The sequence below is a fragment of the Cynara cardunculus genome (assembly GCF_001531365.2).
Source record: "Cynara cardunculus var. scolymus isolate 2C chromosome LG 11, CcrdV1, whole genome shotgun sequence".
Classification (NCBI taxonomy): Eukaryota; Viridiplantae; Streptophyta; class Magnoliopsida; order Asterales; family Asteraceae; genus Cynara; species Cynara cardunculus.
The window spans coordinates 258,278-267,488 of NC_037538.1; positions in this window are offsets into that span (position 1 = coordinate 258,278).

The window sequence follows — 9,211 nt, forward strand, 5'->3', positions numbered from 1 at the left end:
TATATTAGAATCACCAATGTCCCAAATGAGTGCATGAATAGTTGTATATATGTTATTCAATTAATTAAATAATTAAAAATTAGAAGAAATAAATCCAATAAATGAATTGAGAAACAAAAAAGCACTAAAAAGTTTGAAAGTTAAAAAACGCTTCCATTAAAACATATGTCTTGGAATAATCTATATCTATATATAAAGCAGAAATTTGACATGATGACGTCATCTCATACCAAGATTCCTCCCTTTTTTTTTTCTCCTTTTTTTCCTTTTTTTTCCTTTTTTTTCCTTTTTTTTAACCATTCCAACCTTAAACCTTCACCCTTCCAACTTTAAACCTTCAATTACGTTTTCCCTTCTTTCTTCTCCATTGATAATCATCGCCGCACCTCCACCGCCTGCTAATGCTAACAGTCCGACATGCCTGGTTTCGGGTCGCCGCCGAACACGTTAACGGAACCCGTGTGGGATACGGTGAAACGAGATCTTTCGAGGATTGTTAGTAATTTGAAGTTAGTTGTTTTTCCGAATCCATTTCATGAGGATCCGGGGAAAGCTTTGTGAGATTGGGATCTTTGGGGGCCGTTTTTCTTCATTGTGTTTCTAGGGCTCGTTCTATCTTGGTCCGCCTCGGTAAAGAAGGTGTGTTCTCTTTCTATTGCATCATGTTGTTTCATTTTAAATTTTAGGGCAGTGCACTAAATGATAGTGAGTTGAATGTAATAATCCCTCTGTTTTATGTAATCTCATTCNTGATAGTGAGTTGAATGTAATAATCCCTCTGTTTTATGTAATCTCATTCAAAATACACATATATTTGTGTGTATGTATATGCCATTCTTGGTTTAGAGTGAATTCTTGCTTAAAAAATTGAAATAGGTTGTGAAAATTATGCGTCTCTGCATATGGGTTCTTCCTTCTCTTAATGGGTGGCCTTGAAATTTGATTATTTTCTTCTATCAACAGGAAAAGGGTGTTGATTAGTTATACAAATTTTATTATCTTTTTCATGGCCATATGCAAATCTCAAGGACCTTCATGATCACATGGAATCTATTCTTTCCAAATCATTAAGTTTGAATGAAAAAGATGTAACAAGGGTGTTAAGATCCCTAAGTTTTCATGATCATCGTGGTTCTTGCAAGCTTGCAAAGATGAGATCATTTGGTTCAAGTAGGATGATTGGAGGGTCTCTAAGCTTGCAAAGATTAGATCAAATGTTCTTCTAATGAAGAACACTACACACCTGCAATAAGTCCTGAAGCAAAGAGGATTGTATCACCAAAGCCACTCATGGACCCTGATCTGGCTGCAGAAGCTGCAGAAAAAATATAAAAGTTTCCGAACCAAAAGATAGCTAGCTGATTGTGCAGTCTTGGTGGAGAAAAGATGGTTAGTATTCTTTGATTTGTTAATGGTAGTTTGCATGGATTTTTTTCACTTTTTATGCATAGAGGATGAACCAAATGGACCCGACGAAAATGGTTGAAAGAATTGTGTAATGTTGTAGGGTATTAGTTTGAGACGGGTAGTTTTAGTAATTTCCCAATCTTACGGCATCTTCCACCTATTTTGATGCAACATGAAAAAAATGCATTGCACCCAACTTTCTGTCCCAATTTAATGTTATGCCAAAAGTGCGAACCAATTGTAGTGTTTTATGATACATTTTTCTAAGCAACTATCCACCACATTTTACGCAGATGGAAGCTTTTAGATTTTGTTGTGCTGAAATGCAGCTTGGTATCATTCTTTGAAGTGGAGAAACCAGAAACCGATGTTTCGCGTTGATCACCTTTCTTACGTTAAACTCTTTCCTTCTTCCTCCTTTAATTTATCTACTTTTCCTTCTCCACACCTTTGGTGTATCAACTACCAAACTTGTGATCACCAAGTAAGAGAGTGAATATGATTTAACCACAAATTACACTTCCATGCTGAAATCGTGTTTTCAGGGCCTGTTTTGGGCTCTTTCCTTCTTTCTCCTTCAATTTGTCTACTTTCCCTTCTCTACACCTTTGGTGCAAAACTACCAGGGGTTCCCAAACCTATGATCACCAAGTAAGAGAGTGAATGTGATTTATCTGAAAATTATATTTTCATGCTGAAATTGTCAAATTTTGTTGGTTCTATTCCCTATATGAGTTGGTGTTCTTTTTGAATTCTCATTATGTGGAGATGCTCTTTCTTTTAATTAGAAGGTTGGACAACAATTGGATGAGGTGTATGGTGATGAGTTATGGTGCAGCTCTGATTTAAGGTATGTGGATTTCTGTTTTGGATTTTGATATTGGGGAAATAAAGTGGTTGGTTATTATTAATATTATTTTTGGTAAATGGTGGTTGAGTGTGAGGAGAATTTGGATGAAGAATGGTGTTGAAATATGTGATTTTTCATGGTGTAAACCATCTATGCTTCTGTTAAATCAACTTGATCTGCTCAATTTGAATGTTTTAAAACTTTGGGTTGCTATTTTGGGCCACCTTGGACTTTGGAGATGTCTCTCATATGGTTGGCAAAAGCAAACTTTATTATAAAAATATTAATATATCATATTTTTTTATGAATTCACAATAATGTTGAATAGGCTGTTTGCCTGTTTGCATCACAAGAATTCACAATAACACTAAAAATCTAAATTTATATCTCTCTTCTTTCTCTTTGTCTGTGTTCACTAAAAAAATATATGCTAACAAATGAAAACTTTTATGTATGTGTGTGAATTTGTGATTGAATAATGATTAATCATTTACGACTTTTGTGGCAACCACTTTGACTTTTTAATTGAATCGACACTTATTTTACCCTCATATCATTTTTAAACGAGCGAAGTTGGATAATCTCCTCGAATTCCAGATTTGTTAATGGTAGTTTGCATGGATTGTTTTCACTGTTTATGCATAGAGGATGAGTTCAAAAGGTCCTGACGAAAATGGTTGAAAGAATTGTGTAATGTTGTAGGGTATTAGTTTCAGACGGGTAGTTTTAGTAATTTACCAATCTTACGGCATCTTCCACCTATTTTGATGCAACATGAAAAAAATGCATTTTACCCAACTTTTTGTCCCAATTTAATGTTATGCCAAAAGTGCGAACCAATCGTAGTGTTTTTATGATACATTTTTCTAAGCAACTATCCACCACATTTTACGCAGGTGGAAGCTGYTAGATTTTGTTRTGCTGAAATGCAGCTCGGTATCATTCTTTGAAGTTGAAAAACCAGAAACCGTTGTTTCGCGTTGGTCAAGAGCAAGAACCCGAGCTGCGAAGGTACCCATCTTTTCAAGAAATAGATGCATAACCAAACGAGCTAATATATCCCACTCAAAAGGGGTTAAATCGGTTGTTTTTGTTTCTCTAAACATGTATATTTATTTCTCAAATGACAAGTTGGTAAAGGCTTGTCAAAAAACAAAAAGGCACGTAACTTTCTTTACAACATTGGCTCGAGGCCGTAAGTCTTCACTCTATGATTAAATTGTCTTTCAATGATATGTTTCTTATTAAATTTATGTATCAAACTCTAATATACCACCGTCTTATCAAAACAGATTGATCCTCGACATCACTACGGTCATAATCTTCAATTTTATTATATGCCAAATGGCTTCATTGCGAGAGTTGACAGCCCTTTTTCTACCGGTAAGATTAAACCTACCTTAATGATAGATAATAGCGTGCTCAAAACATATGAACGTGGCCAAAGTTCTAACTGCTCATACTATATCTCAGGCTCGACATATGGGAAGGGAAAGAGGTGAATCTTGAACAATGCCCGCGCCTAAAGCTTAAGCAACAATGCATCAAGTATCTCAGACCTGTAAGTTTTATAATATTTATACATATGGATATAAATATCCTACTTGTTTTTGTCCCCATGGCTTTAGCACAACGGCTATGGAGGTCCGGGGTTTAACTCCAGTCACAAGGCCCGGGCTGTTTCAGGAAAAGGCCCGGGCCTTTCAAGTCTGATTTTAGTAAGCAAAGAAAGAGCCCGGCCTTTTCCAGGAACATGCTTAGGGTGTCAAAATAGGCTTCGATTGGGTTTTTCAGACTGGATTTAAAAATCTATCAGCTTTATGACTATATCTTCCTGTTTGAAGAACAGACATGATGTCATACTATGTTCACCAGAAAAATTTAAGCCATTCATGAATCTATGCTTGAGAAAAGATCTTTGCGACCGATATATCCTACATATGATGTTTGTGATTTGCAAGACAAAGTAAATAGGACTAACGTATTTGAGAAAGGTGTTGATGTTTAAGACAATTATATGAAGTATAAATCTGCTAGGAGTGGCGCAAAAGCCACAGTAGCAAACATGTCATTATTTTTCTAACACTATTATGCCTCTTTTAAGAATTGCATCAACTATTTGATAAAGAATCCATAAAAGAATCACACAATAGGTAAACCTCCTCAATTTTTTATCCAACTTCTATGTAACCATAACTATGGTTAATGACACATTATAATTTTCATTAATAGACTTGATGAATACCTTTTCAACTTCTCTTGTAACCGCAACAAAATTAATTATGGCTCTTAATCTTCATTATGATACTTGATGAGGTTTTCTCAACTTCTTTGTAACCACAAGCAAATTTAATGATTTTAAAACATTGTATTCCATGTTCCCAACATAAATAGTAGTTTATTTACTTCCCTACTATCACTTGCATCTTTTTATTTTTGGAACTCAACATCATCTTAGATTAATGGAGTTCACTCATCTAAAAAATCTCAAAAATGATAACAATAATATCATCATAAGGATAAGGATTTCTAGGATGTGGGAATCCTTGAACAACAAAAAAGGAGGAGAATTAATTAGCCTTGACATGATTCTTATCGATGAAGAGGCAAGTGAAAGTGATTATGTTTTTTTTTTGTTCTACATATTTACACTTTCGCATATAATTAACATAAAATTGGTTTTTTTTAATTGTAGGAAAATCTAATTCATGCAAACATCTGGAGCGGTCTTGTCCCAAAATTTAGGACTCTATTGCATGAGGGTGTTCTATATGAAATTAAAAATTTCAAAGTTGTTCCAAGCGTTGGGAATTTCAGGCCTCTTGCAAATGATATCAAGATCATCTTCCAAAAATTCACTTCCTTAAAAAAATTAGAAGAAGATACCGTGAGCAAACCTAAAAATGGCTTCCAATTTATTTCAGCCGGTTTAGTGCACTCGCGTGTCAATGACGACACAATTTTATYAGGTATTTTGAACCCTTTGCATATTCCATTTTATTACTAAATTTATATTTATGAATTGAACTTCTATTGATTTAAGTTCTTAATATATTATAGACGTTATTGGATGTATACAAGCTGTTGGTCACATTGAAACTGTTGGAGTGGGTTGGAAAAAGAGATATGTGGAGATTATCACCGATTAGTAAGTATTTAAATATTTAGTAAATTGTATAATCAATAGTTGGTCATAGCTATTGTTCACTACTTATCTAATATATATATTTATTGTTTTGTGAATAAACAATTGCGAAGACAATTTATTCTTGTACTATTTAATATGATTATTTTCAGCTCGATTACAACAAGAGTTGCTTTGTGGGGTAAACTGGCCGAGGATTTTGATGCCACCGCTGTGAAAATGAAAGCTGCTACAGGACCTGTCATTCTCATTGTCACATGTACAAGGGTAAAAACTTTCCAAGGTATGTTTYGTTACTTATAAAATCGATTAATTCATGGATGAAATATTACATTTCAAATTAAAAAAATTGCTTACATTTTCTAACAATGTTTGCTTATATCTTCGCAATGGCAGGTGTTGTCTATTTTGCTACCACAAGCGCTAGCAAAATATTCATAAATTTAAGGATAAACTATGTTTCTTTTTTAATTGAAAGATTCACAACTGTTGCAAATGGAGTCCACTTTATAGAAAACACGGATGAGAAAAAGCGTCGTGATGAAGATATGCATCTAGAAAGGATGATGATTAATGACCTATTATGTGCTACTTGGGATAAAGACATGAAGGTGCTATCCTAACTTGTCCAACATTCTATAATTTTTCCTTTTTCTCATACATTAATAAAATGTTTTAATAACTACATCTTTTTTAATAATGTGTACACTTTAGGTTCCCTTCATAATTGTTAGAGGAACAATCACATGCATAATTCCCTCATTGGGATGGTTTTACAAGGATGCAAAGTTTGCTACAAACAACTAACCACCATAGACGATGGTTATTTTTGTGGAAATTGCAAGGCAAAATCTGAATTTCCTCTTGTGTTGTAAGTCGATGTCTTCACCTTTTTACATCATTTTATTAATGTTAGTTCACCGTGTAAAAGATTTCATAGCCACTAATTTTATATGTATTCTTTAGGTATAAAATACACATAAGAATCAAAGACGAGACTAGGGAAACCAGTTGTGTTTTGTTCAATATTGTTGCTGAAAGAGTGCTTGACACTTCAGCACATAAATTGCTTAACAAACAACCACTAGGTAGTGATGATGTTCCAGCAGAGGTTCATACCCTCGTCGGAAAAGAATATGTCTTTAAACTAAAACTAAATGAGTACAATATTGTACATGGACGCGAAGATTTTACAGTGACTAGCCTATGGATTTCTGATGAGCAAATACAAAAAGATTGTGACACTGAAAATGCTGGAAAGTTTAGTTATAAATTATGTTCATGTAACTTCTTTGAATATGTCATCACTTTATGCAATGTTATTTTTGGCTTTATTAAGGAAAAAGACTCTCATCCAAATTTGAAAGCACTTCTCGAAAGGGGGAGAAACCGGTTACAAAGGTTTGTATGGTTTTTGTAAATGACAATTGCATTTCAAATATTCTAAATCACTTGTGTTCTTGCAACAAAATCTTATTACCTAATAAATATCTTGTAGGATTTAGAAGTTACTTTTGTTGCTTCTGTGRAGGATGAGAAAACAAGTGATGATGAAACACTATCACCAACCAAGAAGAAAAAAAAGAGTTGTTGAGGACGATGAGGAAGGTTTTGGCAACTAAATAATTGCTTTTATGGCGAATAAAAGATAGCTTCTATCTCCATTTCCATGATGTTAGATTATTGATAGACTAATTTTTTGCAATATTTTTTTTATTGTTACGTATTTCTTTTTGTTTTTGAACTTGTTGATTTTAATAGATATTGCTTTGCTACACCATTAATCTATTATATTTAAATCAGTTAATCACTATCATCTATTCCCTCAAATTACTTAGATCATGTACCTAAAATAGGTGTAGAAAATTAAGTAAGAAATTGATAAAATAAAATAAATATAAAAATTATTATAATAATATACTTTATAGTAAAAACATATAAAAATTACTATAAAAACAAAATAAAACAAATACAAAACTTATTAAATATAAAAATATATGTTACATATCTACAATAAAAGCATAAACAAAAATTTAAAAACACAATAATAGAAAAGTTATTAACTATGTATTATAATATATTTTATATATTCATACTAAGATATCACGAAATTAAAAATAAAATAAAATGGTTTAACTAAATATAATAATATATTATATTCAAATAGTAAAAATATAAACAAAACTACAAAAATAATTAAAAATGAACCGGCATATACAAAAGTAAGGTGATAGAAAAGGAGCGTCATGCATTTTTGACTCATTTTTTGGGTTTTATCCATTTATTAATAGAAAACACGAAACATCCAGTAGTACGTCTTTCCAAAGCCCACCACCTTACCGCTTTGGGTCATGTATCAATCAACCAACGCATAAACTACAAATAGCCCCTAAGAGGCTTTACCTCATATACATTTTGTAGATACCTCCCACGTTTTCTTGAAACCATGATATGACACATTTTACCTGATGTTAGTGAGCACCGAATAAACATATATTATTTTGCTTCTCATGACACACACACTCACATGGATCCTTTGCATTTAATTGCTTCCGTTCTTATAAATTAAAATAAAAGATATGTAAGATATTTAGTAAACAAGAGCAAATAAGTATCACTTATTATATATTTATGAAGAGAAAGTAATTATCATTTATTGTATATTTAAAACAAATAATCATCCTTAGCTATATTTTTAATATGAATATTTGTTATAAGTATATTATCAATTCCAATATTTGTAATTTACAAAACTTTAATATAAGTAAATGGATTCTATATATAGTAATCGTACTTGTAATTACTCAATTTGCAATACAATAGCTTTTATAGACACTTTGCATATTGYTTCAACTCTAGAATCGCAGTGTGCAACGGAAGCATCCATTCTCCTTCTTCCAAAAGTCATTTTATTCATTATCTAGGTAAGCTTCTAACTAAATGATATTTGTTATCACTTCTATAGGAATAATTTTCTTCCAACTTTATTTGAGTTTTTATATACATGAGTTTGTCRTCCTTAATCTACAATATTTTATTCATATGCCTACTAAATCTTTACAATACAATTTATGTTGAATCATAAACCTTTAGGTGGTTGTGCTTCCATTTGGACCATTTTGGAAATTAAGTCCTAACTTCATGCATATACATAATATTTCCTATAAACTTACTTTCATTCCCGTAAATATATTTATTATAGCTTTTTTGTTCTTTTTTTGACCAGATATCAATGAATCAACCTTTCTAAAATTTTGAGAACGTAGTCGTCAATTCRTCTTCCAGGTTATCTTCMATCTATTTATGCATAAAACCACAAACATGATTGTCTTTCAAACCTCTACATTTTATACTTAAGTTCACACATTTTTAAGACGACCTTTGCATTCTAGATTGTATGTATCCATTATGCTATTAACACTTAATATTGAAATTCAAAAGGGTAGATGAAATGTTATATATTGATGATAGAAATCTCGAGCAAGAAAAACACTCTTTATATTTACAATGGTTTGGATAACTTTAAACATTAACTGGTATTTAATTGTCACGTGAATATGTTAATTTTTCATATAATTATACAAACTTTAATCTATTCCACCAATTTTTAACTCCAATACTCTCTTTCAAGGCGTACCCTGGCATAAAATGGAACTGTTTGACGCGTTAATTCAAGATACTGTACATTTACCGGAGTCACAAGAACATGTTCACAACCTTCAAAAGTTGTTCACGTGTATTTGTCGTCATCATAAAAAGCATAAGCGACAATTGGAAAAAGACCAACCGAGCTCTTCAAATGGAATGAT